A 26,552-nucleotide genomic window follows, 5' to 3' on the forward strand; every position below is an offset into this window, starting at 1 on the left:
AATACTAATATCGAACCATTCTCTTCAGATTCTCAAGTTCTACTCCAGGCAGTCCTACCAGAACAAAGCCGTTCCATCTGTGGGACTTTTGTTTGTCTTCATCGAACAAGCAGATGGTTTACCAGTAAGTGAGTCGAGGAGGTACTGAGGAGGCATGATCTGTGTTTTATTATGACCCATGTGGCGTGTCAACAGGTGAAAAAGAGTGGAAAAGAGCCAAAAGTGGGAGCGGATATGCTTCTTGGAAAAACATCCCACAAAACTACTGTGAGACTAAGCGTGGCAACTAGCCAAATAATAACCAGGGTATTGGCATCCGGGACTAACACGTCCATCTTTGCTGTAGGTGTGTGATCGCACGACATCACCTCAGTGGAATGAGGCGTTCTGCTTCCTGGTTCATGACCCTAGAGAAGAGAATGTTGTTGTCAAGGTAAGTTAACAATATTATTTTTAGTATTTCCACCATGTGATATCAACAAACTTGACTTGTATTACTACCTTTACACTTTGTTTCTCCAGCTCTCTCACAGCTGGACGTTGCCCATGGGTTCCTTAGTCGTCCCAATCAGAGAGCTGCTCTCGGAACCAGAACTGGTCCTGGATCAGTGGTTCCATCTGGATGGCGCCTCCCCAGAGAGTCAGATTCTTCTTCGAGCTGAACTCAAGGTAGGCGATCTCTCATTCTAGTCTTAACTCGCACCAGACTTCACATGCAATTGTTGCAGATGCTGATTCCGAGCAAATGTCCTCGTGGTGATCATGAGGCTAAATTCACTTCCAAAGACTCCGACCGCTCGACTGAGCAGCAGAAACGGGAGGCAGATGTGATGCAAAAGTGAGCGCTGCGTATATCCAAGCACACTAGTCTCAGGTCTTATTTGGTTTTCATGCTACATTGGGTTCTTAGGTCAAGTTTGGTGGACACTCCGGTAGAAACTCTTTTCTATGTCTTATCCTCACTAGGGTTGGGGTATGCTGGAGCCTGATTTGGGGCGAGAGGCGGGGTACACCCTGGACCGGTGGCCAGCCAATCCCAGGGCACATACAGTGCATCCGGAAAGTATTCACAGCGCTTCACTTTTTCCACATTTTGTCAAGTTACAGCCTCATTCCAAATTGTATTAATTTAATCTCTTACCTCAAAATACTCCACTCCACTAATGAACTGCACTAATGAATACAGATATTCTTGCTGCCACATGAATTACATGTGCAGCATTTTTGGTAGGTTGAGCGTTGTTGCGCTTCCACCTGAATTGGCATCAGCTGTTGGGGCTCGATTGCGAGGCGGTGCCAGGGTTATTGATGGGTCTTGGCGTCACCGGGGCGCTCATTGTTCCTTGCTGTTCACCTGTCGAGGCTGTGTTGGCGCGCTCCGGTGGCGGGCTCTGGTCTGTCGTGCCATCAGCAGCGTATGTGAAAGGTAGGCATAAAATTACTGGGCGTGTACCGGTGACGGTGCATCATGTGACCGCAGCCATGGTTGTTTTAATTTGCAGCGGGGTTGGTTGTTGAGGACCTGGCGTGCATTTTGGAGGGCTTGCAGGAAGTGCAGTGTCAGCCTCTTGAGGCTAGGATTGCACTGGCTGTGTGTTAAGCTACCTTTGCTCCGGTAAGCTGCCGATGCTTTAAACAAGCAGAAAGCTAACTTTAGCACCACATGTTGTCTGTCTCAAAGTTAAATGATCTGGTTAGATAATTAATTTTCTTTTTTGTGGTTAGCACAGAGAGGTTGTCACGTTCCGGCTTGGGAGCTTTACGGCACGACCCCAGGATGCAGAGATGAGGACCCAATAGCAGGTAAAAAGGCATTTATTGTTGATACTATGCAGCAGACCAACGCACTAGCATGTTCAACAGAGAAAACAACATCAATGACCCAACAAAGAAAGGAGCGCGCACCTGAACCAAATAGGCATCACAAATAATGAGAAACAGGTGCGGGAGATAATGGACATCAACTGAAAACACAGCAGAGCAACACAGGAAGGAAATACAAAACAAGGGCATGAACGAGGAACTGAGGAAAACTAAGAGCTGTCACAAGGGGGTGACAGACGTTAAACTATTTGTTGGCAAATTCAGGTTCAACATTCAGTGTGTGTGTGTAAAATGTTGCAGATTGAATAGTTTAACAGGCTAACACACATAATATTGTTTGAAGCAATGTCGGTGTGTTCTGTTGTACTTTGCTAGCTCTGACAGAGGTTTAAACTTCAAAAGTGGTGCCCTGTCTAATATTTTGTGTATGTGTTTTCAGGTTGCTGCAACGAACGTGACTCGGCACTGTAAGTTCTGTTCAGCTTTTTTTTTTACCACTAGAACATCTATTTAAACACTGTAGATTGCAGCACAACCACTTTTCAAAAATGAGCCCCCTCCCATGCCTCCATGATGATTGCATGTGCACATTTCAGACACTTGGTGCACTGAGTAGTCACCTGTCAAGATATCATACTTAATTGTGACTTTTTAGTGTCCTTTATGCACATCTGAGCAACCATTTTCAGTCTGTACTCCTCAGTCACATAAGATCACACTTAAAAAAGAACGAGACAGAGGTATAGTATATAAAATAATTATCTAACCAGATCATTTAACTTTTAAATAGACACAACACATGGTGCTAGAGTTAGCACAAATGTCTACTCTTCATTGAACGCCATAAAAGTAGAGTGCACCAAGGGAGTCTTGCATCAGACTTTTCTAGTGACATTGTCTTTGAGCATACTCACAATCAACATGCTTTCGGCTGGCTATATTTTCCTAATAACACGGTATCTATAGACATTAACTGTAGATACTGTACAAGGTGAGCTGATCCAAGAGCAGCCCCAGTCCTGTTTTTGTGAATGATTATATTTTGTTGTTGTTGACATGTGCTGGCAATTTGCTCCTCATGTGCTGGAATGTTGTTGACAAATGGTATGACGTTATTGTACATTTTTAGCGCGCGCGCTTTTATTTTGAATTTCTTTCAAACCCCGCCGACGGCAGCAGTGCGCTTTCGTCACTGGTGAGTAGCATGTCTTTATCTCTATCATGTAATATTCTCGTATTAAACCAACATTACCACAGACGTATTGTGAGCTAAGCCAATGGTAAATTTGCAAAAGTGCCTGTTTGAACTGTGCTAATGTTCTAGCTAACAAGTGTTTTGGCTAACCTTCTAGCTAACAAATGGTTTAGCTAACGTTTATAGTTAGTTAAACCTGGTTTAGTTAGTTAAATAAACAAAGGTGCAGTAGTACTATGGTGCCAGATATTGACCCCAGTCATTTAAGTAGGGACATTTTTTTTGGTCTTGTTTATGATAGTGTTACTCAACAGCTTGATGTGTTGCTTTCAGGGATTCAATGAGTTTAATTATCATCTCATCAGTTGATGTGTGTGAGTGCATATGTCATAACTTAGAAGAGAGTTAGGAGTCTTAGGAGAGAAAAAGTCACCCATTGTTGAACATCTATGCTGGCTGTACAGTCATAGCTAGTATATAGTTTGTGCTAAAATTGTGAATTTGACCTGAAATTGTATTTTACAGTTGGTGGGTGAATGTTGACCACAAAGCATTTACCTGTGCAAAAACAATAATTATAGGAAGTGTCCCTTGTTAACTTCTCTCAACCATTGTCTTCCTGTCCCATTTAGAATTGTCCAGATCACACTGCCAGAAAGTGTTCTTTGCCACGCGAGTCATTGAAATGTATTAGTTTGCCACATTTGCACAATGTACATGTTGTCAGTTTGTGCTCATCTGTCATTTTCAGTTCTGATATTACTGCACTTGCAAGCTCAAATTGTAGTAGGCCATGTGACGTGCATGATGACCACTAGTTGGCGGTACATACCAAGTAGAAACAGCAGTAGATTACAGTGACCCCTATTTTTGTATTTATATATCTATAAATATATAATATAATTATATATATTTTTGTATTAACCACAAGTGATGATCCCCCGTTGACAACCAGGGTTAGGGTCCGGGGTTGGAGTCAGGGGTTAGGATGAACTGAAGTGTTTGTGCTGTCTTCTACAGGCTGGATGAAGGCCAGCCTTGCTAGCGCTCTCCACTCACACCAGGCCTGTGGGGCAAAAACAGTATCTGCAGCTTCAACTCTGGGTTCTTCTCCCCGTCTTAACCAATGGAAGGGTTAGGATGCACTGAAATGTTCATGCTGTCTTCTCCTGACAATAGTCACAAGTTAGCAAAGGTGGGGTGTTTGTGCTTCCAGGTTCTTCTGTTGATCCCGAAGGACAACACCAGTTTTTCCACCTTTGTGGGAACGATTGCGTTGGCAAGAAGATCCTTGGCATTCCTGAAGGTGTCCCCCGGAAAGCTGTCCACCTGCAGGTCTGGGAAGTCATTTGGTGGAAACTGGAATCTCCCAGGATGACGAATCTCTTCCGCACGGCAAGTTGCCAATCAACCATTTTCCTGGTGGTGTGCCGATGACGCTGGACCAGTTGCTTTTGGCTCCCGCCGATTGAGCCGGACATAGAACTGTCGAAGCTGATGTCCGCCAGTATATCTTCCCATTGGCCTTTTTCCGCAGGTGACTCCCTTGGTGGCGTAAGTAGTGGGGCGTCGTCAAGCAAATTCTGACTCCCAACAGCAAAGGGCCTATGTGGTCCGAGTTGGTAGGGGACCGGGGGGTAACCGATTCCCCTCGCGCCATCTGATCCAAGAGCAGGGACAGCTGGTCACCGTAATCGTCGGATTCCTCTCCCGGTGGCTGACCTTGGTCGAGGTTTTTCTCTTTCCTCGTGCGTTTGCGCTGGGTGCTGACCCAGGGGGTAGCGCTGGAGTCTCAGGGGTTTTGTCCTTCGGCGGTAAGGATGTTTTGCAGGTCTTGCAGGTCTTGGGATGAGGATACCTCTGGTTCTGTTTGGATACCGGCATCCAGGCAGGCCCCGGCAACTGTTGGATCGAGCCGAGAACGAAGAGAAGTGGTTGGGATGGATGGCCTTCCGGCGTCCCAGAGGTGGAGGGTTCCCAGAGGTGGAGGGTTCCTCCAAATCTTGTTCCAATCCTTGGATGTCAGGGTTTGTCGGTGGCGGATCTTCGTTTTGTGCGGGTGGTTTTACAGGTTCATATTCCTGGATTCTATTTTTCAATTTCTCTAGGGTTCTCAACGGAAAGCGAATTCTGACTCCCAACGCCGAAGGGCCTCTGTGGCCTGGGTTGGTGGGGGAGTGGGGGGAACCGATTCCCCTCGCGCCATCAGATCCAAGAGCAGGGACAGCTGGTCACCGTAATCGTCGGATTCCTCTCCCGGTGGCTGACCTTGGTCGAGGTTTTTCTCTTTACTCGTGCGGTAGCGCTGGAGTCTCAGGGGTTTTGTCCTTCGGCGGTAAGGATGTTTTGCAGGTCTTGGGATAAGGATTTACAGGTTTTCACAGGTTTTCACAGGTTTTCACAGGTTTTCACAGGTTTTCACAGGTTTTCACAGGTTTTCACAGGTTTTCACAGGTTTTCACAGGTTTTCACAGGTTTTCACAGGTTTCACAGGTTTCACAGGTTTCACTTTCTTAGGGTTCTCAACGGAAAGCGAATTCTGACTCCCAACGCCGAAGGGCCTCTGTGGCCCGGGTTGGTGGGGGAGTGGGGGGAACCAATTCCCCTCGCGCCATCAGATCCAAGAGCAGGGACAGCTGGTCACCGTAATGGTCGGATTCCTCTCCCGGTGGCTGACCTTGGTCGAGGTTTTTCTCTTTACTCGTGCGGTAGCGCTGGAGTCTCAGGGGTTTTGTCCTTCGGCGGTAAGCATGTTTTGCAGGTCTTGGGATGAGGTTTTACAGGTTTTACAGGTTCATATTCCTGGATTCTATTTTTCAATTTCTTAGGGTTCTCAACAGAAAGCGAATTCTGACTCCCAACGCCGAAGGGCCTCTGTGGCCCGGGTTGGTGGGGGAGTGGGGGGAACCGATTCCCCTCGCGCCATCAGATCCAAGAGCAGGGACAGCTGGTCACCGTAATCGCCGGATTCCTCTCCCGGTGGCTGACCTTGGTCAAGGTTTTTCTCTTTCCTCGTGCGTTTGCGCTGGGTGCTGACCCAGGGGGTAGCGCTGGAGTCTCAGGGGTTTTGTCCTTTGGCGGTAAGGATGTTTTGCAGGTCTTGGGATGGAATGAGGGCACCCAAGTTTGTTTGGCTTGGGGGTCTCAACGGAAAGCTTGCAGCTGAATTTGTGTAGGCAGAAGTCGGTTCTATGTTTATACGACCTTTCGTTGGGGAGTTACTGGCGAAAAACGTCGCCCATTGAGATTGCATTGTTGGAAGCAGCAGTCCATTAAAGTGACCACGAGATGGTGGTATTTACCGAGTAGAATAGCATTACTTTAAAGTGACCCCTAGTTGGCAGTACATAGCAAGTAGAAATAGCAGCCTCCCCCCTCCCTCACCCCCTGCCTTCCTCATTTGGGCCCAGCCTTCCACACCCCAGTCCCCGAGCCCCCCAGCCTTCTACATTTAGGCCCAGCCTCACCCGTCCCACACCCCAGCCCCCCACTCCCTCGCCCCAGCCCCCCCAGCCTTCTTACACTTGTGCCCAACCTGTGGAGGGCAGTAATACGCCTTGGAGCGTTGAAACAAAAGAGGAAGAAGACAGACTGGCAGAGAATGGTGGTATCAACGGACCAGCTAACCGAAGGAAACATGAGTAGTCTGCGCTGCGCCGTTGGGTAAGTAGTCAACATAGATCTCGTTTGAATGTTTGGGTTAGGGTTTTAGGGCTATGGTTGGAGGAGGGTTTTAGGGCCGAGTTAGGGCTGGCTAGGGCGAGTTGGGGCCAGGGCTCTTTAGGGCTGGCTAGGGCGAGTTAGGGCGAGTTGGGGCCAGGGCTGGCTAGGGCGAGTTGGGGCCAGGGCTGGCTAGGGCGAGTTGGGGCCAGGGCTCTTTAGGGCTGGCTAGGGCTCGTTAGGGCCAGATATAAATTTGACCATCCATTTAACAGAATACTGAAGGATGTTGACGCTCAAGAATTTGGTCCCAACAGCTTAGACAAGGTAAGATTACAGTACAGCTGTTGAATGACACCAACATGGTTTAGTTATTCATTCATTTTCTATGTCTCTTATCCTCACTAGGGTGGGGGTATGCTGGAGCCTGATTTGGGGCGAGAGGCGGGGTACACCCTGGACCGGTGGCCAGCCAATCCCAGGGCACATACAGCGCATCCGGAAAGTATTCACAGCGCTTCACTTTTTCCACATTTTGTCAAGTTACAGCCTCATTCCAAATTGTATTAATTTAATCTCTTACCTCAAAATACTCCATTATGACAATGTGAAAAAGGTTATTATATTTCCAAATCATGTCCAATCAACTGAATTTACTGCAGGTGGACTCCAATTGAGTGTATAGTAGACACCAAAAGTCCAGAAGGAGGCGACTGGCACACTAGTGTGGGAAGTCCATACCTGCATGAGGAAAGTGGAAGTCAAAAAATAATCATTCTAATAATACGATTCCCAATTAAGGGAATAAATCCCAGGTCTTTGGTTTAGTTATGAAATGTTGAATTAATTTCACAGGTACCTCAACCTGTGGCTGTGTTGCGTTTTTGTGCACCGTCATCTGGAAGTAAATACAGCTTTAGTACAAATGCAGTGAAGCTGTTCTGGTTTGAAATAATGTTTTGTAGAAGATGTGTTAAGATCATTTCATTCAAAGAAGGCCATCTTAAAAAAAATACTACACAATCATATTAGAAAAGTGGTGTAGGTGGTAGCTTAAATCATGTAAATATTACTTATAAATTGCTCCAAATAAAGTCAGGGAAAACTAGTTAAACAATCCTGAAAAGCGAGTACATTTATATGGATTTTGAAGTAGATTCAAAGGTAGTTTGGGGTCAAATTTACTAGCAAAGAGTACCTCTTTCATTCAAAAAAAGTAAATTTGACCAGAGTATTTCCCAAGGAAAAGTTGCTTGGGAATTGTGCGTGCAAATTGTTACCTAGCTTTTCTCAAGTAAATGGCACTCCAAATTTTTTTTCAGTGTACTGCCCAGTGGACCGCGACCTCCTCCAGCTGTTTTTGGGAGTTCTTTTGTCTCTGGACTGCTCCATGGTATGCCTTCTGCCCCCATCGCCTTGCTTTTCCTTTTTTGGACTGCACTAATGAATACAGATATTCTGGCTGCCACATGAATTACATGTGCAGCATTCTCCATCCATTTAACAGAATACTGAAGGATGTTGACGCTCAAGAATTTGGTCCCAACAGCTTAGACAAGGTAAGATTACAGTACAGCTGTTGAATGACACCAACATGGTTTAGGTTATTCTATGCTTTACAGTGTCAAAACCTTTTTTCAAGTCGAAGATTGGTTTGAAATTGGAAACGGACAAGGATCTACGTTCTTATATATTGAATGACAGCTGATGCCTTCCATACACAAGGAAAAACTGCCGCAGAAATTGAGAGAGTGAGATTTGTGGTTACAGGAGTTATTGATGTACAATTGAGTTCTTTCAACATAAAAGTATCAATGCCCAATCTGCATCTTTTGTTTTAGAATATTTAATCCTTAATCCATTTGTAGAAAGCTTGCTGGCCACAGTAAAGTAGCAACTCGTCACATTATGAATACATGTACCAGATGATAAATGATGAGTTTTGTTGCTCCATCAGGTTACATCTGGAGGTGTTTGATAAAGACATGGACATGAAGGATGACTTTATGGGAAGGTACTGCTTCCAGTACACATTAGTAGTGTTGTTATTATCGATACTGTCACATACTGCAACTGCTTGATAATACTGCTTACTACCTCCAGCGCAGCGATGCCAGTATTGAGAAGAGCACCGCCATCCTCCTTTATCTACACTTTATTGTCCGATTCACAAGAAAAATTATGTCACACACTTACAGTATATTAAAGACAGGTTGTAGAATTTGATATGGTTGGAATCATTTAGAACATTCATGTAGAACGCAAATGATATTAAATATATATGTATAAATATCAAATATTGCAGTGTAAATAAATAAAAATAAACATGAATTAGAGAAAAGAAATCCATTCCATTATCAAGTGGTTGAAATAATTGTCATGTTTCTCAACATGCAGGCTGAAGGTCAAACTGAAGGACATAATTGATTCTCAGTACACGGATCAGGTATGGAAACGGCTTATATTATTGTCATTGAATTGTTCAAGCATTCAAAGGATTGTGTGTGTTTTATGTATCAGTGTATCAGTACACGCTCAGTGATGTCAAGTCAGGTCGCGTTCACCTGATCCTGGAATGGCTTCCAACAGCCTCGGAGGCAGACCAACTGGATAAGGGGGGTGCTTCCAGAAGAAGAAAAAGCGTACTAATGCTTCATTCAACTATAAAAAATACTAATATCGAACCATTCTCTTCAGATTCTCAAGTTCTACTCCAGGCAGTCCTACCAGAACAAAGCCGTTCCATCTGTGGGACTTTTGTTTGTCTTCATCGAACAAGCAGATGGTTTACCAGTAAGTGAGTCGAGGAGGTACTGAGGAGGCATGATCTGTGTTTTATTATGACCCATGTGGCGTGTCAACAGGTGGAAAAGAGTGGAAAAGAGCCAAAAGTGGGAGCGGATATGCTTCTTGGAAAAACATCCCACAAAACTACTGTGAGACTACTAAGCGTGGCAACTAGCCAAATAATAACCAGGGTATTGGCATCCGGGACTAACACGTCCATCTTTGCTGTAGGTGTGTGATCGCACGACATCACCTCAGTGGAATGAGGCGTTCTGCTTCCTGGTTCATGACCCTAGAGAAGAGAATGTTGTTGTCAAGGTAAGTTAACAATATTATTTTTAGTATTTCCACCATGTGATATCAACAAACTTGACTTGTATTACTACCTTTACACTTTGTTTCTCCAGCTCTCTCACAGCTGGACGTTGCCCATGGGTTCCTTAGTCGTCCCAATCAGAGAGCTGCTCTCGGAACCAGAACTGGTCCTGGATCAGTGGTTCCATCTGGATGGCGCCTCCCCAGAGAGTCAGATTCTTCTTCGAGCTGAACTCAAGGTAGGCGATCTCTCATTCTAGTCTTAACTCGCACCAGACTTCACATGCAATTGTTGCAGATGCTGATTCCGAGCAAATGTCCTCGTGGTGATCATGAGGCTAAATTCACTTCCAAAGACTCCGACCGCTCGACTGAGCAGCAGAAACGGGAGGCAGATGTGATGCAAAAGTGAGCGCTGCGTATATCCAAGCACACTAGTCTCAGGTCTTATTTGGTTTTCATGCTACATTGGGTTCTTAGGTCAAGTTTGGTGGACACTCCGGTAGAAACTCTTTTCTATGTCTTATCCTCACTAGGGTTGGGGTATGCTGGAGCCTGATTTGGGGCGAGAGGCGGGGTACACCCTGGACCGGTGGCCAGCCAATCCCAGGGCACATACAGTGCATCCGGAAAGTATTCACAGCGCTTCACTTTTTCCACATTTTGTCAAGTTACAGCCTCATTCCAAATTGTATTAATTTAATCTCTTACCTCAAAATACTCCACTCCACTAATGAACTGCACTAATGAATACAGATATTCTTGCTGCCACATGAATTACATGTGCAGCATTTTTGGTAGGTTGAGCGTTGTTGCGCTTCCACCTGAATTGGCATCAGCTGTTGGGGCTCGATTGCGAGGCGGTGCCAGGGTTATTGATGGGTCTTGGCGTCACCGGGGCGCTCATTGTTCCTTGCTGTTCACCTGTCGAGGCTGTGTTGGCGCGCTCCGGTGGCGGGCTCTGGTCTGTCGTGCCATCAGCAGCGTATGTGAAAGGTAGGCATAAAATTACTGGGCGTGTACCGGTGACGGTGCATCATGTGACCGCAGCCATGGTTGTTTTAATTTGCAGCGGGGTTGGTTGTTGAGGACCTGGCGTGCATTTTGGAGGGCTTGCAGGAAGTGCAGTGTCAGCCTCTTGAGGCTAGGATTGCACTGGCTGTGTGTTAAGCTACCTTTGCTCCGGTAAGCTGCCGATGCTTTAAACAAGCAGAAAGCTAACTTTAGCACCACATGTTGTCTGTCTCAAAGTTAAATGATCTGGTTAGATAATTATTTTTCTTTTTTGTGGTTAGCACAGAGAGGTTGTCACGTTCCGGCTTGGGAGCTTTACGGCACGACCCCAGGATGCAGAGATGAGGACCCAATAGCAGGTAAAAAGGCATTTATTGTTGATACTATGCAGCAGACCAACGCACTAGCATGTTCAACAGAGAAAACAACATCAATGACCCAACAAAGAAAGGAGCGCGCACCTGAACCAAATAGGCATCACAAATAATGAGAAACAGGTGCGGGAGATAATGGACATCAACTGAAAACACAGCAGAGCAACACAGGAAGGAAATACAAAACAAGGGCATGAACGAGGAACTGAGGAAAACTAAGAGCTGTCACAAGGGGGTGACAGACGTTAAACTATTTGTTGGCAAATTCAGGTTCAACATTCAGTGTGTGTGTGTAAAATGTTGCAGATTGAATAGTTTAACAGGCTAACACACATAATATTGTTTGAAGCAATGTCGGTTCATATTCAGGTTCATATTCCTGGATTCTATTTTTCAATTTCTCTAGGGTTCTCAACGGAAAGCGAATTCTGACTCCCAATGCCGAAGGGCCTCTGTGGCCTGGGTTGGTGGGGGAGTGGGGGGAACCGATTCCCCTCGCGCCATCAGATCCAAGAGCAGGGACAGCTGGTCACCGTAATCGTCGGATTCCTCTCCCGGTGGCTGACCTTGGTCGAGGTTTTTCTCTTTCCTCGTGCGGTAGCGCTGGAGTCTCAGGGGTTTTGTCCTTCGGCGGTAAGGATGTTTTGCAGGTCTTGGGATGAGGATTTACAGGTTTTACAGGTTTTACAGGGTTCACAGGGTTCATATTCCTGGATTCTATTTTTCAATTTCTTAGGGTTCTCAACGGAAAGCGAATTCTGACTCCCAACGCCGAAGGGCCTCTGTGGCCTGGGTTGGTGGGGGAGTGGGGGGAACCGATTCCCCTCGCGCCATCAGATCCAAGAGCAGGGACAGCTGGTCACCGTAATCGTCGGATTCCTCTCCCGGTGGCTGACCTTGGTCGAGGTTTTTCTCTTTACTCGTGCGGTAGCGCTGGAGTCTCAGGGGTTTTGTCCTTCGGCGGTAAGGATGTTTTGCAGGTCTTGGGATAAGGTTTTACAGGTTTTACAGGTTTTACAGGTTTTACAGGTTTTACAGGTTTTACAGGTTTTACAGGTTTTACAGGTTTTACAGGTTTTACAGGTTTTACAGGTTTTACAGGTTTCACAGGTTTCACAGGTTTCACAGGTTTCACAGGTTTCACAGGTTTCACAGGTTTCACAGGTTTCACAGGTTTCACAGGTTTCACAGGTTTCACAGGTTTCACAGGTTTCACAGGTTTCACAGGTTTCACAGGTTTCACAGGTTTCAATTTCTTAGGGTTCTCAACGGAAAGCGAATTCTGACTCCCAACGCCGAAGGGCCTCTGTGGCCCGGGTTGGTGGGGGAGTGGGGGGAACCAATTCCCCTCGCGCCATCAGATCCAAGAGCAGGGACAGCTGGTCACCGTAATGGTCGGATTCCTCTCCCGGTGGCTGACCTTGGTCGAGGTTTTTCTCTTTACTCGTGCGGTAGCGCTGGAGTCTCAGGGGTTTTGTCCTTCGGCGGTAAGCATGTTTTGCAGGTCTTGGGATGAGGTTTTACAGGTTTTACAGGTTCAGATTCCTGGATTCTATTTTTCAATTTCTTAGGGTTCTCAACAGAAAGCGAATTCTGACTCCCAACGCCGAAGGGCCTCTGTGGCCCGGGTTGGTGGGGGAGTGGGGGGAACCGATTCCCCTCGCGCCATCAGATCCAAGAGCAGGGACAGCTGGTCACCGTAATCGCCGGATTCCTCTCCCGGTGGCTGACCTTGGTCAAGGTTTTTCTCTTTCCTCGTGCGTTTGCGCTGGGTGCTGACCCAGGGGGTAGCGCTGGAGTCTCAGGGGTTTTGTCCTTTGGCGGTAAGGATGTTTTGCAGGTCTTGGGATGGAATGAGGGCACCCAAGTTTGTTTGGCTTGGGGGTCTCAACGGAAAGCTTGCAGCTGAATTTGTGTAGGCAGAAGTCGGTTCTATGTTTATACGACCTTTCGTTGGGGAGTTACTGGCGAAAAACGTCGCCCATTGAGATTGCATTGTTGGAAGCAGCAGTCCATTAAAGTGACCACGAGATGGTGGTATTTACCGAGTAGAATAGCATTACTTTAAAGTGACCCCTAGTTGGCAGTACATAGCAAGTAGAAATAGCAGCCTCCCCCCTCCCTCACCCCCTGCCTTCCTCATTTGGGCCCAGCCTTCCACACCCCAGTCCCCGAGCCCCCCAGCCTTCTACATTTAGGCCCAGCCTCCCCCGTCCCACACCCCAGCCCCCCACTCCCTCGCCCCAGCCCCCCCAGCCTTCTTACACTTGTGCCCAACCTGTGGAGGGCAGTAATACGCCTTGGAGCGTTGAAACAAAAGAGGAAGAAGACAGACTGGCAGAGAATGGTGGTATCAACGGACCAGCTAACCGAAGGAAACATGAGTAGTCTGCGCTGCGCCGTTGGGTAAGTAGTCAACATAGATCTCGTTTGAATGTTTGGGTTAGGGTTTTAGGGCTATGGTTGGAGGAGGGTTTTAGGGCCGAGTTAGGGCTGGCTAGGGCGAGTTGGGGCCAGGGCTGGCTAGGGCGAGTTGGGGCCAGGGCTCTTTAGGGCTGGCTAGGGCGAGTTAGGGCGAGTTGGGGCCAGGGCTGGCTAGGGCGAGTTGGGGCTAGGGCGAGTTGGGGCCAGGGCTGGCTAGGGCGAGTTGGGGCCAGGGCTCTTTAGGGCTGGCTAGGGCTCGTTAGGGCCAGATATAAATTTGACCATCCATTTAACAGAATACTGAAGGATGTTGACGCTCAAGAATTTGGTCCCAACAGCTTAGACAAGGTAAGATTACAGTACAGCTGTTGAATGACACCAACATGGTTTAGTTATTCATTCATTTTCTATGTCTCTTATCCTCACTAGGGTGGGGGTATGCTGGAGCCTGATTTGGGGCGAGAGGCGGGGTACACCCTGGACCGGTGGCCAGCCAATCCCAGGGCACATACAGCGCATCCGGAAAGTATTCACAGCGCTTCACTTTTTCCACATTTTGTCAAGTTACAGCCTCATTCCCAATTGTATTAATTTAATCTCTTAGCTCAAAATACTCCATTATGACAATGTGAAAAAGGTTATTATATTTCCAAATCATGTCCAATCAACTGAATTTACTGCAGGTGGACTCCAATTGAGTGTATAGTAGACACCAAAAGTCCAGAAGGAGGCGACTGGCACACTAGTGTGGGAAGTCCATACCTGCATGAGGAAAGTGGAAGTCAAAAAATAATCATTCTAATAATACGATTCCCAATTAAGGGAATAAATCCCAGGTCTTTGGTTTAGTTATGAAATGTTGAATTAATTTCACAGGTACCTCAACCTGTGGCTGTGTTGCGTTTTTGTGCACCGTCATCTGGAAGTAAATACAGCTTTAGTACAAATGCAGTGAAGCTGTTCTGGTTTGAAATAATGTTTTGTAGAAGATGTGTTAAGATCATTTCATTCAAAGAAGGCCATCTTAAAAAATACTACACAATCATATTCAAATAAAGTCAGGGAAAACTAGTTAAACAATCCTGAAAAGCGAGTACATTTATATGGATTTTGAAGTAGATTCAAAGGTAGTTTGGGGTCAAATTTACTAGCAAAGAGTACCTTTTTCATTCAAAAAAAGTAAATTTGACCAGAGTATTTCCCAAGGAAAAGTTGCTTGGGAATTGTGCGTGCAAATTGTTACCTAGCTTTTCTCAAGTAAATGGCACTCCAAATTTTTTTTCAGTGTACTGCCCAGTGGACCGCGACCTCCTCCAGCTGTTTTTGGGAGTTCTTTTGTCTCTGGACTGCTCCATGGTATGCCTTCTGCCCCCATCGCCTTGCTTTTCCTTTTTTGGACTGCACTAATGAATACAGATATTCTGGCTGCCACATGAATTACATGTGCAGCATTCTCCATCCATTTAACAGAATACTGAAGGATGTTGACGCTCAAGAATTTGGTCCCAACAGCTTAGACAAGGTAAGATTACAGTACAGCTGTTGAATGACACCAACATGGTTTAGTTATTCATTCATTTTCTATGTCTCTTATCCTCACTAGGGTGGGGGTATGCTGGAGCCTGATTTGGGGCGAGAGGCGGGGTACACCCTGGACCGGTGGCCAGCCAATCCCAGGGCACATACAGTACATCCGGAAAGTATTCACAGCGCTTCACTTTTTCCACATTTTGTCAAGTTACAGCCTCATTCCCAATTGTATTAATTTAATCTCTTACCTCAAAATACTCCATTATGACAATGTGAAAAAGTTTTTTTTTTACTTTTTTGAATTTATTAAAAATAGAAAACAAAAAATCACATTTACATAAGTAGTCACAGCCTTTGCCATGAAGCTCAAAATTGAGCTCAGGTGCATCTTTTTTCCACTGATCATCCTTGAGATCTTTCTACAGCGTAATTGGAGTCCACCTGCAGTAAATTCAGTTGATTGGACATGATTTGGAAAATATAATAACTGTCTATATAAGGTCCCACAATATTTTCATCCAGGATATCTCTATATATTGCTGCATTCATTTTTCCTTCTATCCTGACTAGTCGAATAATGGGGGCCACTGTGCTCATTGGGACCTTCAAAGCAGCAGAAATGTTTCTGTATCCTTCCCCAGATTTGTGCCTCAAGACAATCCTGTCTCGCAGGTCTACAGACAGTTCTTTTGACTTCATGCTTGGCGTTTGTGCTCTGACATGCACAGTCAACTGTGGGACCTTATATAGACAGTTATTGTATTTCCAAATCATGTCCAATCAACTGAATTTACTGCAGGTGGACTCCAATTGAGCTGTAGAAAGATCTGTGAATACTTATGTAAATGTGATTTTTTTGGTTTTCTATTTTTAATATATTCAAAACATGAATGTAACATGACAAAATGTAGAAAAAGTGAAGCGCTGTGAATACTTTCCGGATGCACTGTACCTTCATGGAGACAAACGTGTGTTGACGTCTCATGTAAGGTTAGTTGTTGTGACCTTTGACCCGTACTGTGCACTTTGCTTCCTCTGTCTTTCTTGTGGTTGGTTCAGGACTGAGCGATGACATCCTAGAGACTCATTTGGATCTCGACGTGGACCCCATGCTGTACGACTCTGCTGCAAACTCAGACGAGGATGTCGTGTACTCCAGCAGCCCTTTCACTGACTCTCAACTGTTGGACGTATCTTTGCTGCCGCCCGCTCTCTGACATCCCTGCTTTGGACATGGAGGATTGTCCTTGTCTTCAATTGCTGCTTGGAACCCCAGCCAAGCCCGCCTCACCCATGTGTGTGATGAAATGGCATTGTGTATATTATGCAATAAAAAATAAGTCAACTAAAGAGACCCACTCCAAAGGGCTGGCCTCTATGTGGTTTATATACGGTATGAATATATGGGTTGGTCAAGTAGTTCAAGGTGGAGGACAGCTGGGCTATGGTGGGTCCCGTGCCTGTATCTAGTGCGGTTAAAATAGAAGGGTGACCGAGCCAGAACCATGCCGAGGGCAAAGGAGTAGCCCCAAGGAAACCCCTCACCCCCTCCACACCCAATTGTAGACCAGCCCCCAAGGTTCCTAACGCAGCAGGGAGGATACTTAATAGGTATCATAGCTACATGACAACCTTCCCTCAATCGTTGGAACAAAGTGACAATTTGAAATCACTGCAGTACTGCCATAACGCCACTAGGTGACAGCATTGCTCCGCTAACACCCTCATAACTCCGAGTTAACTCCCAAGACCCAAAGTTTCCACCGTTTTGGGAAATGTGGTGCGTAAATCCGTGTAAAAATTGGCCATGAAGCTCAAGCATGCGACGAAACGATGAACATGCACACTGTAAGAAGGCGAATAGATGTTACACGCATTATTTTCATGATTTCTGCTTTTCCATCAACTATTTGTTTTTAGTAGAGATGGTGAAATGAGCCCGAAGCCTCGAAGTGTGTCAAGTCTTCCTGAGTCACACTGCTTCCAAATGGTGACCATTTCATCACGTGACCGCTGACGTCATGAGCATCTTACGTCACAGCGCGCATTGAAACGGACTGGTTATTTTGGCGCTAACTTGTGCATATAATGACCACCAAGCAATTGAACTGTTAATGACATGAACTAATTAAAGCATTTTTGTTTGTAATGGCGATCTGTCTTTCACTCGTTGTAGCGAGATTGCTTTGCCTTCCTTCTTCCACCAGATGTCGCTAATATTGCCTTTGACGGAGACAACGCTCCCAATGTGTTCCGGGACAATGTGAAGGACAACGAAGCTCAAGTTTTCATCTTCCGAGTACACTCGGACGTTAGGAACACACCATTTCCAGCACATGCATATTTCAACTGCTAAACACATTGCTAGACAGTAGAGTGGGATGAATGCCAATAGTGAACTTTTACTGCAACTATGAAGGATGGCCATCTTGAATTGGATGTATAAGTGTTGGATTATTTACCGGTAAATTTTGTAAAGTGGACTGACATGTTGCTACATGTTTCTGGCCTGAAAGGGCCAGCCTTAGAGGGCCAGCCTTAAAGGGCCAGCCTTAGAGGGCCAGCCTTAAAGGCCCAGCTTAAAGGGCCAGCCTTAAAGGGCCAGCCTTAGAGGGCCAGCCTTAAAGGCCCAGCTTAAAGGGCCAGCCTTAAAGGGCCAGCCTTAAAGGGCCAGCTTTAAGGGCCAGCTTAAAAGGCCAGCCTAAAAGGCCAGCCTTAGAGGGCCAGCCTTAAAGGGCCAGCCTTAGAGGGCCAGCCTTAAAGGGCCAGCCTTAGAGGGCCAGCCTTAAAGGCCCAGCTTAAAGGGCCAGCCTTAGAGGGCCAGCCTTAAAGGCCCAGCTTAAAGGGCCAGCCTTAAAGGGCCAGCTTTAAGGGCCAGCTTAAAAGGCCAGCTTTAAGGGCCAGCCTAAAAGGCCAGCCTTAGAGGGCCAGCCTTAAAGGGCCAGCCTTAGAGGGCCAGCCTTAAAGGGCCAGCCTTAGAAGGCCAGCCTTAAAGGGCCAGCCTTAGAGGGCCAGCCTTAGAGGGCCAGCCTTAGAGGGCCAGCCTTAGAGGGCCAGCCTTAAAGGGCCAGCCTTAAAGGGCCAGCCTTAGAGGGCCAGCCTTAAAGGGCCAGCTTTAAGGGCCAGCTTAAAAGGCCAGCTTTAAGAGCCAGCCTAAAAGGCCAGCCTTAGAGGGCCAGCCTTAAAGGGCCAGCCTTAGAAGGCCAGCCTTAAAGGGCCAGCCTTAGAGGGCCAGCCTTAAAGAGCTGGCCCCTTAAGGCTGGCCCTCTAAGGCTGGCCCTTTAAGCTGGCCCTTTAAGGCTGGCCCTTTAAGCTGGCCCTTTAAGGCTGGCCCTTTAAGGCTGGCCCTTTAAGCTGGCCCTTTAAGGCTGGCCCTTTAAGGCTGGCCCTTTAAGCTGGCCCTTTAAGGCTGGCCCTTTAAGCTGGATCTTTAAGGCTGGCCCTCTAAGGCTGGCCCTTTAAGACTGGCCCCTTAAGGCTGGCCCTCTAAGGCTGGCCCTTTAAGGCTGGCCCTTTAAGCTGGCCCTTTAAGGCTGGCCCTTTAAGGCTGGCCCTTTAAGCTGGCCCTTTAAGGCTGGCCCTTTAAGGCTGGCCCTTTAAGCTGGCCCCTTAAGCCTGGCCCTTTAAGCTGGCCCTCTAAGGCTGGCCCTTTAAGCTGGCCCTCTAAGGCTGGCCCTTTAAGACTGGCCCTTTAAGATGGCCCCTTAAGGCTGGCCCTTTAAGGCTGGCCCTTTAAGCTGGCCCCTTAAGGCTGGCCCTTTAAGCAGGCCCTCTAAGGCTGGCCCTTTAAGCTGGCCCTCTAAGGCTGGCCCTTTAAGGCTTGCCCTTTAAGGCTGGCCCTTTAAGCTGGCCCCTTAAGGCTGGCCCTTTAAGCTGGCCCTCTAAGGCTGGCCCTTTAAGCTGGCCCTTTACGCTGGCCCTGTAAAGCTGGCCCTCTAAGGCTGGCCCTTTAAGCTGGCCCTTTAAGGCTGGCCCTTTAAGCTGGCCCTTTAAGGCTGGCCCTTTAAGCTGGCCCTTTAAGGCTGGCCCTTTAAGGCCGGCCCTTTAAGGCTGGCCCTTTAAGCTGGCCCTTTAAGGCTGGCGCTTTAAGCTGGCCCTTTAAGGCTGGCCCTTTAAGCAGGCCCTCTAAGGCTGGCCCTTTAAGCTGGCCCTCTAAGGCTGGCCCTTTAAGGCTTGCCCTTTAAGGCTGGCCCTTTAAGCTGGCCCCTTAAGGCTGGCCCTTTAAGCTGGCCCCTTAAGGCTGGCCCTTTAAGCTGGCCCTTTAAGGCTGGCCCTTTAAGGCCGGCCCTTTAAGGCTGGCCCTTTAAGGCTGGCCCTTTAAGGCTGGCCCTTTAAGCTGGCCCCTTAAGGCTGGCCATCTAAGGCTGGCCCTTTAAGCTGGCCCTTTAAGGCTGGCCCTTTAAGCTGGCCTTTTAAGGCTGGCCCTTTAAGCTGGCCCTTTAAGGCTGGTCCTCTAAGGCTGGCCCTTTAAGCTGGCCCCTTAAGGCTGGCCCTTTAAGCTGGCCCTCTAAGGCTGGCCCTTTAAGCTGGCCCTCTAAGGCTGGCCCTTTAAGGCTGGCCCTTTAAGGCTTGCCCTTTAAGGCTGGCCCTTTAAGCTGGCCCTTTAAGGCTGGCCATCTAAGTCTGGCCCTTTAAACTGGCCCTTTAAGGCTGGGCCTCTAAGGCTGGACCTCAAAGGCTGGCCCTTTAAGCTGGCCCCTTAAGGCTGGCCATCTAAGGCTGGCCCTTTAAGGCTGGCCCTTTAAGCTGGCCCTTTAAGGCTGGCCCTCTAAGGCTGGCCCTTTAAGGCTGGCCCTTTAAGGCTGGCCCTTTAAGGCTGGCCCTTTAAGCTGGCCCCTTAAGGCTGGCCATCTAAGGCTGGCCCTTTAAGGCTGGCCCTTTAAGCTGGCCCTTTAAGGCTGGCCCTCTAAGGCTGGCCCTTTAAGACTGGCCTTTTAAGGCTGGCCCTTTAAGGCTGGCCCTTTAAGCTGGCCCCTTAAGGCTGGCCCTTTAAGCTGGCCCTCTAAGGCTGGCCCTTTAAGCTGGCCCTCTAAGGCTGGCCCTTTAAGGCTGGCCCTTTAAGGCTTTCCCTTTAAGGCTGGCCCTTTAAGCTGGCCCTTTAAGGCTGGCCATTTAAGCTGGCCCTTTAAGGCTGGCCCTTTAAGGCTGGCCCTTTAAGCTGGCCCTGTAAAGCTGGCCCTCTAAGGCTGGCCTTTTAAGCTGGCCCTTTAAGGCTGGCCCTTTAAGCTGGCCCTCTAAGGCTGGCCCTTTAAGGCTGGCCCTTTAAGGCTGGCCCTTTAAGCTGGCCCCTTAGGGCTGGCCCTCTAAGGCTGGCCCTTTAAGCTGGCCCTTTAAGGCTGGCCCTGTAAGCTGGCCCTTTAAGGCTGGCCCTTTAAGGCTGGCCCTTTAAGCTGGCCCTTTAAGGCTGGCCCTTTAAGGCTGGCCCTTTAGGCTGGCCCTTTAAGGCTGGCCCTTTAAGCTGGCCCTTTAAAGCTGGCCCTTTAAGGCTGGCCCTTTAAGGCTGGCCCTTTAAGCTGGCCCCTTAAGGCTGGCCATCTAAGGCTGGCCCTTTAAGCTGGCCCTTTAAGGCTGGCCCTTTAAGCTGGCCCTTTAAGGCTGGCCCTCTAAGGCTGGCCCTTTAAGACTGGCCCTTTAAGGCTGGCCCTTTAAGCTGGCCCCTTAAGGCTGGCCCTTTAAGCTGGCCCTCTAAGGCTGGCCCTTTAAGCTGGCCCTCTAAGGCTGGCCCTTTAAGCTGGCCATCTAAGGCTGGCCCTTTAAGGCTGGCCCTTTAAGGCTGGCCCTTTAAGGCTGGCCCTTTAAGCTGGCCCCTTAAGGCTGGCCCTCTAAGGCTGGCCCTTTAAGCTGGCCCTTTAAGGCTGGCCCTTTAAGCTGGCCCTCTAAGGCTGGCCCTTTAAGGCTGGCCCTTTAAGGCTGGCCCTTTAAGCTGGCCCCTTAAGGCTGGCCCTCTAAGGCTGGCCCTTTAAGCTGGCCCTTTAAGGCTGGCCCTTTAAGGCTGGCCCTTTAAGGCCGGCCCTTTAAGGCCGGCCCTTTAAGCTGGCCCTCTAAGGCTGGCCCTTTAAGCTGGCCCTCTAAGGCTGTCCCTTTAAGGCTTGCCCTTTAAGGCTGGCCCTTTAAGCTGGCCCCTTAAGGCTGGCCCTTTAAGCTGGCCCTTTAAGGCTGGCCCTTTAAGGCTGGCCCTTTAAGGCTGGCCCTTTAAGGCTGGCCCTTTAAGGCTGGCCCTTTGAGGCTGGCCCTTTAAGCTGGCCCCTTAAGGCTGGCCCTTTAAGCTGGCCCTCTAAGGCTGGCCCTTTAAGCTGGCCCTCTAAGGCTGGCCCTCTAAGGCTGGCCCTTTAAGGCTTGCCCTTTAAGGCTGGCCCTTTAAGCTGGCCCCTTAAGGCTGGCCCTTTAAGCTGGCCCTCTAAGGCTGGCCCTTTAAGCTGGCCCTTTACGCTGGCCCTGTAAAGCTGGCCCTCTAAGGCTGGCCCTTTAAGCTGGCCCTTTAAGGCTGGCCCTTTAAGCTGGCCCTCTAAGGCTGGCCCTTTAAGGCTGGCCCTTTAAGCTGGCCCCTTAAGGCTGGCCCTCTAAGGCTGGCCCTTTAAGCTGGCCCTTTAAGCTGGCCCTTTAAGGCTGGCCCTTTAAGGCTGGCCCTTTAAGGCTGGCCCTTTAAGGCCGGCCCTTTAAGCTGGCCCTTTAAGGCTGGCCCTTTAAGCTGGCCCTTTAAGGCTGGCCCTTTAAGGCTGGCCCTTTAAGGCTGGCCCTTTAAGGCTGGCCCTTTAAGGCTGGCCCTTTAAGCTGGCCCCTTAAGGCTGGCCCTTTAAGCAGGCCCTCTAAGGCTGGCCTTTTAAGCTGGCCCTCTAAGGCTGGCCCTTTAAGCTGGCCCCTTAAGGCTGGCCCTTTAAGCTGGCCCTTTAAGGCTGGCCCTTTAAAGCTGGCCCTTTAAGGCTGGCCCTTTAAGCTGGCCCCTTAAGGCTGGCCCTTTAAGCTGGCCCTCTAAGGCTGGCCCTTTAAGCTGGCCCTCTAAGGCTGGCCCTTTAAGGCTTGCCCTTTAAGGCTGGCCCTTTAAGCTGGCCCCTTAAGGCTGGCCCTTTAAGCTGGCCCTTTAAGGCTGGCCATCTAAGTCTGGCCCTTTAAACTGGCCCTTTAAGGCTGGGCCTCTAAGGCTGGCCCTTTAAGCTGGCCCTCTAAGGCTGGCCCTTTAAGCTGGCCCTCTAAGGCTGGCCCTTTAAGGCTGGCCCTTTAAGGCTTGCCCTTTAAGGCTGGCCCTTTAAGCTGGCCCTTTAAGGCTGGCCATCTAAGTCTGGCCCTTTAAACTGGCCCTTTAAGGCTGGGCCTCTAAGGCTGGACCTCAAAGGCTGGCCCTTTAAGCTGGCCCTTTAAGGCAGCCCCCCTAAGGCTGGCCCTTTAAGGCTGGCCCTTTAAGGCTGGCCCTTTAAGGCTGGCCCTTTAAGGCTGGCCCTTTAAGGCTGGCCCTTTAAGGCTGGCCCTTTAAGCTGGCCCCTTAAGGCTGGCCATCTAAGACTGGCCCTTTAAGCTGGCCCTCTAAGGCTGGCCCTTTAAGGCTGGCCCTTTAAGGCTTGCCCTTTAAGGCTGGCCTTTTAAGCTGGCCCTTTAAGGCTGGCCCTTTAAGATGGCCCTTTAAGGCTGGCCCTTTAAGGCTGGCCCTTTAAGCTGGCCCTTTAAAGCTGGCCCTCTAAGGCTGGACCTCAAAGGCTGGCCCTTTAAGGCTGGCCCTTTAAGCTGGCCCTTTAAGGCTGGCCCTTTAAGGCTGGCCCTTTAAGCTGGCCCTCTAAGGCTGGCCTTTTAAGGCTGGCCCTTTACCCTTTAAGCTGGCCCTCTAAGGCTGGCCCTTTAAGGCTGGCCCTTTAAGGCTTGCCCTTTAAGGCTGGCCCTTTAAGCTGGCCCTTTAAGGCTGGCCATTTAAGCTGGCCCTTTAAGGCTGGCCCTTTAAGGCTGGCCCTTTAAGCTGGCCCTTTAAGGCTGGCCCTTTAAGCTGGCCCTTTAAGGCTGGCCCTTTAAGGCTGGCCCTTTAAGGCTGGCCCTTTAAGCTGGCCCCTTAAGGCTGGCCCTCTAAGGCTGGCCCTTTAAGCTGGCCCTCTAAGGCTGGCCCTTTAAGCTGGCCCTCTAAGGCTGGCCTTTTAAGGCTGGCCCTTTAGGCTGGCCCTTTAAGCTGGCCCCTTAAGGCTGGCCCTCTAAGGCTGGCCCTTTAAGCTGGCCCTCTAAGGCTGGCCCTGAAAGGCTGGCCCTTTAAGGCTTGCCCTTTAAGGCTGGCCCTTTAAGCTGGCCCCTTAAGGCTGGCCCTTTAAGCTGGCCCTCTAAGGCTGGCCCTTTAAGCTGGCCCTTTAAGGCTGGCCCTTTAAGCTGGCCCTTTAAAGCTGGCCCTCTAAGGCTGGCCCTTTAAGACTGACCCTTTAAGCTGGCCCCTTAAGGCTGGCCCTTTAAGCTGGCCCTCTAAGACTGGCCCTTTAAGCTGGCCCTCTAAGGCTGGCCCTTTAAGGCTGGCCCTTTAAGGCTTGCCCTTTAAGGCTGGCCTTTTAAGCTGGCCCTTTAAGGCTGGCCCTTTAAGATGGCCCTTTAAGGCTGGCCCTTTAAGGCTGGCCCTTTAAGCTGGCCCTTTAAAGCTGGCCCTCTAAGGCTGGACCTCAAAGGCTGGCCCTTTAAGGCTGGCCCTTTAAGCTGGCCCTTTAAGGCTGGCCCTTTAAGGCTGGCCCTTTAAGCTGGCCCTCTAAGGCTGGCCTTTTAAGGCTGGCCCTTTAAGGCTGGCCCTTTAAGCTGGCCCCTTAAGGCTGGCCCTCTAAGGCTGGCCCTTTGTGCTGGCCCTTTAAGGCTGGCCCTTTAAGCTGGCCCTTTAAGGCTGGCCCTTTAAGGCCGGCCCTTTAAGCTGGCCCTTTAAGGCTGGCCCTTTAAGCTGGCCCTTCAAGGCTGGCCCTCTAAGGCTGGCCCTTTAAGACTGGCCCTTTAAAGCTGGCCCCTTAAGGCTGGCCCTTTAAGCTGGCCCCTTAAGGCTGGCCCTCTAAGGCTGGCCCTTTAAGCTGGCCCTTTAAGGCTGGCCCTTTAAGCTGGCCCTCTTAGGCTGGCCCTTTAAGGCTGGCCCTTTAAGGCTGGCCCTTTAAGCTGGCCCCTTAAGGCTGGCCCTCTAAGGCTGGCTCTCTAAGGCTGGCTCTTTAAGCTGGCCCTTTAAGGCTGGCCCTTTAAGCTGGCCCTTTAAGGCTGGCCCTTTAAGGCCGGCCCTTTAAGCTGGCCCTTTAAGCTGGCCCTTTAAGGCTGGCCCTTTAAGGCTGGCCCTTTAAGCTGGCCCTTTAAGGCTGGCCCTTTAAGCTGGCCCCTTAAGGCTGGCCCTTTAAGCTGGCCCTCTAAGGCTGGCCCTTTAAGCTGGCCCTTTAAGGCTGGCCCTTTAAGCTGGCCCTTTAAGGCTGGCCCTTTAAGCTGGCCCTTTAAAGCTGGCCCTCTAAGGCTGGCCCTTTAAGACTGGCCCTTTAAGGCTGGCCCTTTAAGGCTGGCCCTTTAAGCTGGCCCCTTAAGGCTGGCCCTTTAAGCTGGCCCTCTAAGGCTGGCCCTTTAAGCTGGCCCTCTAAGGCTGGCCCTTTAAGGCTGGCCCTTTAAGGCTGGCCCTTTAAGCTGGCCCCTTAAGGCTGGCCCTCTATGGCTGGCCCTTTAAGCTGGCCCTTTAAGGCTGGCCCTTTAAGCTGGCCCTTTAAGGCTGGCCCTTTAAGGCTGGCCCTTTAAGATGGCCCTTTAAGGCTGGCCCTTTAAGGCTGGCCCTCTAAGGCTGGCCCTTTAAGGCTGGCCCTTTAAGGCTGGCCCTTTAAGCTGGCCCCTTAAGGCTGGCCCTTTAAGCTGGCCCTCTAGGGCTGGCCCTTTAAGCTGGCCCTCTAAGGCTGGCCCTTTAAGCTGGCCCTTTAAGGCTGGCCCTTTAAGCTGGCCCTGTAAAGCTGGCCCTTTAAGCTGGACCCTTAAGGCTGGCCATCTAAGGCTGGCCCTTTAAGCTGGCCCTTTAAGGCTGGCCCTTTAAGGCTGGGCCTTTAAGGCTGGCCCTTTAAGCTGGCCACTTAAGGGTGGCCCTTTAAGCTGGCCCTCTAAGGCTGGCCCTTTAAGCTGGCCCTTTAAGGCTGGCCCTTTAAGCTGGCCCTCTAAGGCTGGCCCTTTAAGGCTGGCCCTTTAAGGCTGGCCCTTTAAGGCTGGCCCCTTAAGGCTGGCCCTCTAAGGCTGGCCCTTTAAGCTGGCCCTTTAAGGCTTGCCCTTTAAGCTGGCCCTTTAAGGCTGGCCCTTTAAGGCTGGCCATTCAAGCTGGCCCTTTAAGGCTGGCCCTTTAAGGCTGGCCCTTTAAGCTGGCCCTTTAAGGCTGGCCCTTTAAGCTGGCCCTTTAAGGCTGGCCCTTTAAGGCTGGCCCTTTAAGGCTGGCCCTTTAAGCTGGACCCTTAAGGCTGGCCATCTAAGGCTGGCCCTTTAAGCTGGCCCTTTAAGGCTGGCCCTTTAAGCTGGCCCTTTAAGGCTGGCCCTTTAAGGCCGGCCCTTTAAGCTGGCCCCTTAAGGCTGGCCCTTTAAGCTGGCCCTTTAAGGCTGGCCCTTTAAGCTGGCCCTCTAAGGCTGGCCCTTTAAGGCTGGCCCTTTAAGGCTTGCCATCTAAGGCTGGCCCTTTAAGCTGGCCTTTTAAGGCTGGCCCTTTAAGCTGGCCCTTTAAGGCTGGCCCTTTAAGGCCGGCCCTTTAAGCTGGCCCCTTTAGGCTGGCCCTTTAAGCTGGCCCTCTAAGGCTGGCCCTTTAAGCTGGCCCTCTAAGGCTGGCCCTTTAAGGCTGGCCCTTTAAGCTGGCCCCTTAAGGCTGGCCCTTTAAGCTGGCCCCTTAAGGCTGGCCCTTTAAGCTGGTCCTCTAAGGCTGGCCCTTTAAGCTGGCCCTTTAAGGCTGGCCCTTTAAGGCTGGCCCTTTAAGCTGGCCCCTTAAGGCTGGCCCTTTAAGCTGGTCCTCTAAGGCTGGCCCTTTAAGCTGGCCCTTTAAGCCTGGCCCTTTAAGATGGCCCTTTAAGTCTGGCCCTCTAAGTCTGGCCCTTTAAGGCTGGCCCTTTAAGCTGGCCCTTTAAGGCTGGCCCTTTAAGGCTGGCCCTTTAAGCTGGCCCTTTAAAGCTGGCCCTTTAAGCTGGCCCTTTAAGGCTGGCCCTCTGAGGCTGGCCCTTTAAACTGGCCCTTTAAGGCTGGCCCTTTAAGCTGGCCCTCTAAGGCTGGCCCTTTAAGGCTGGCCCTTTAAGGCTGGCCCTTTAAGCTGGCCCCTTAAGGCTGGCCCTTTAAGGCTGGCCCTTTAAGCTGGCCCTTTAAAGCTGGCCCTTTAAGGCTGGCCCTTTAAGGCTGGCCCTTTAAGCTGGCCCCTTAAGGCTGGCCATCTAAGGCTGGCCCTTTAAGCTGGCCCTTTAAGGCTGGCCCTTTAAGCTGGCCCTCTAAGGCTGGCCTTTTAAGGCTGGCCC

At 49.7% G+C, this 26,552-nt stretch overlaps 1 long non-coding RNA gene across 1 annotated transcript; it reads left to right on the plus strand.

Annotated features, from left to right (window-relative positions):
- Positions 1–1,734: 1,734 nt before the first annotated feature.
- Positions 1,735–5,271, plus strand: LOC144894460 (uncharacterized). Its single transcript, XR_013625070.1, has 3 exons — positions 1,735–1,803; positions 2,264–4,153; positions 4,236–5,271. It is a non-coding gene; the product is annotated as an uncharacterized LOC144894460 (long non-coding RNA).
- Positions 5,272–26,552: the final 21,281 nt, after the last annotated feature.

The sequence above is a fragment of the Doryrhamphus excisus genome, linkage group LG20, assembly GCF_037039965.1.
Source record: "Doryrhamphus excisus strain RoL-2023G ecotype Guam linkage group LG20, RoL_Dexc_Guam_v1.1, whole genome shotgun sequence".
NCBI classification, from domain to species: Eukaryota; Metazoa; Chordata; class Actinopteri; order Syngnathiformes; family Syngnathidae; genus Doryrhamphus; species Doryrhamphus excisus.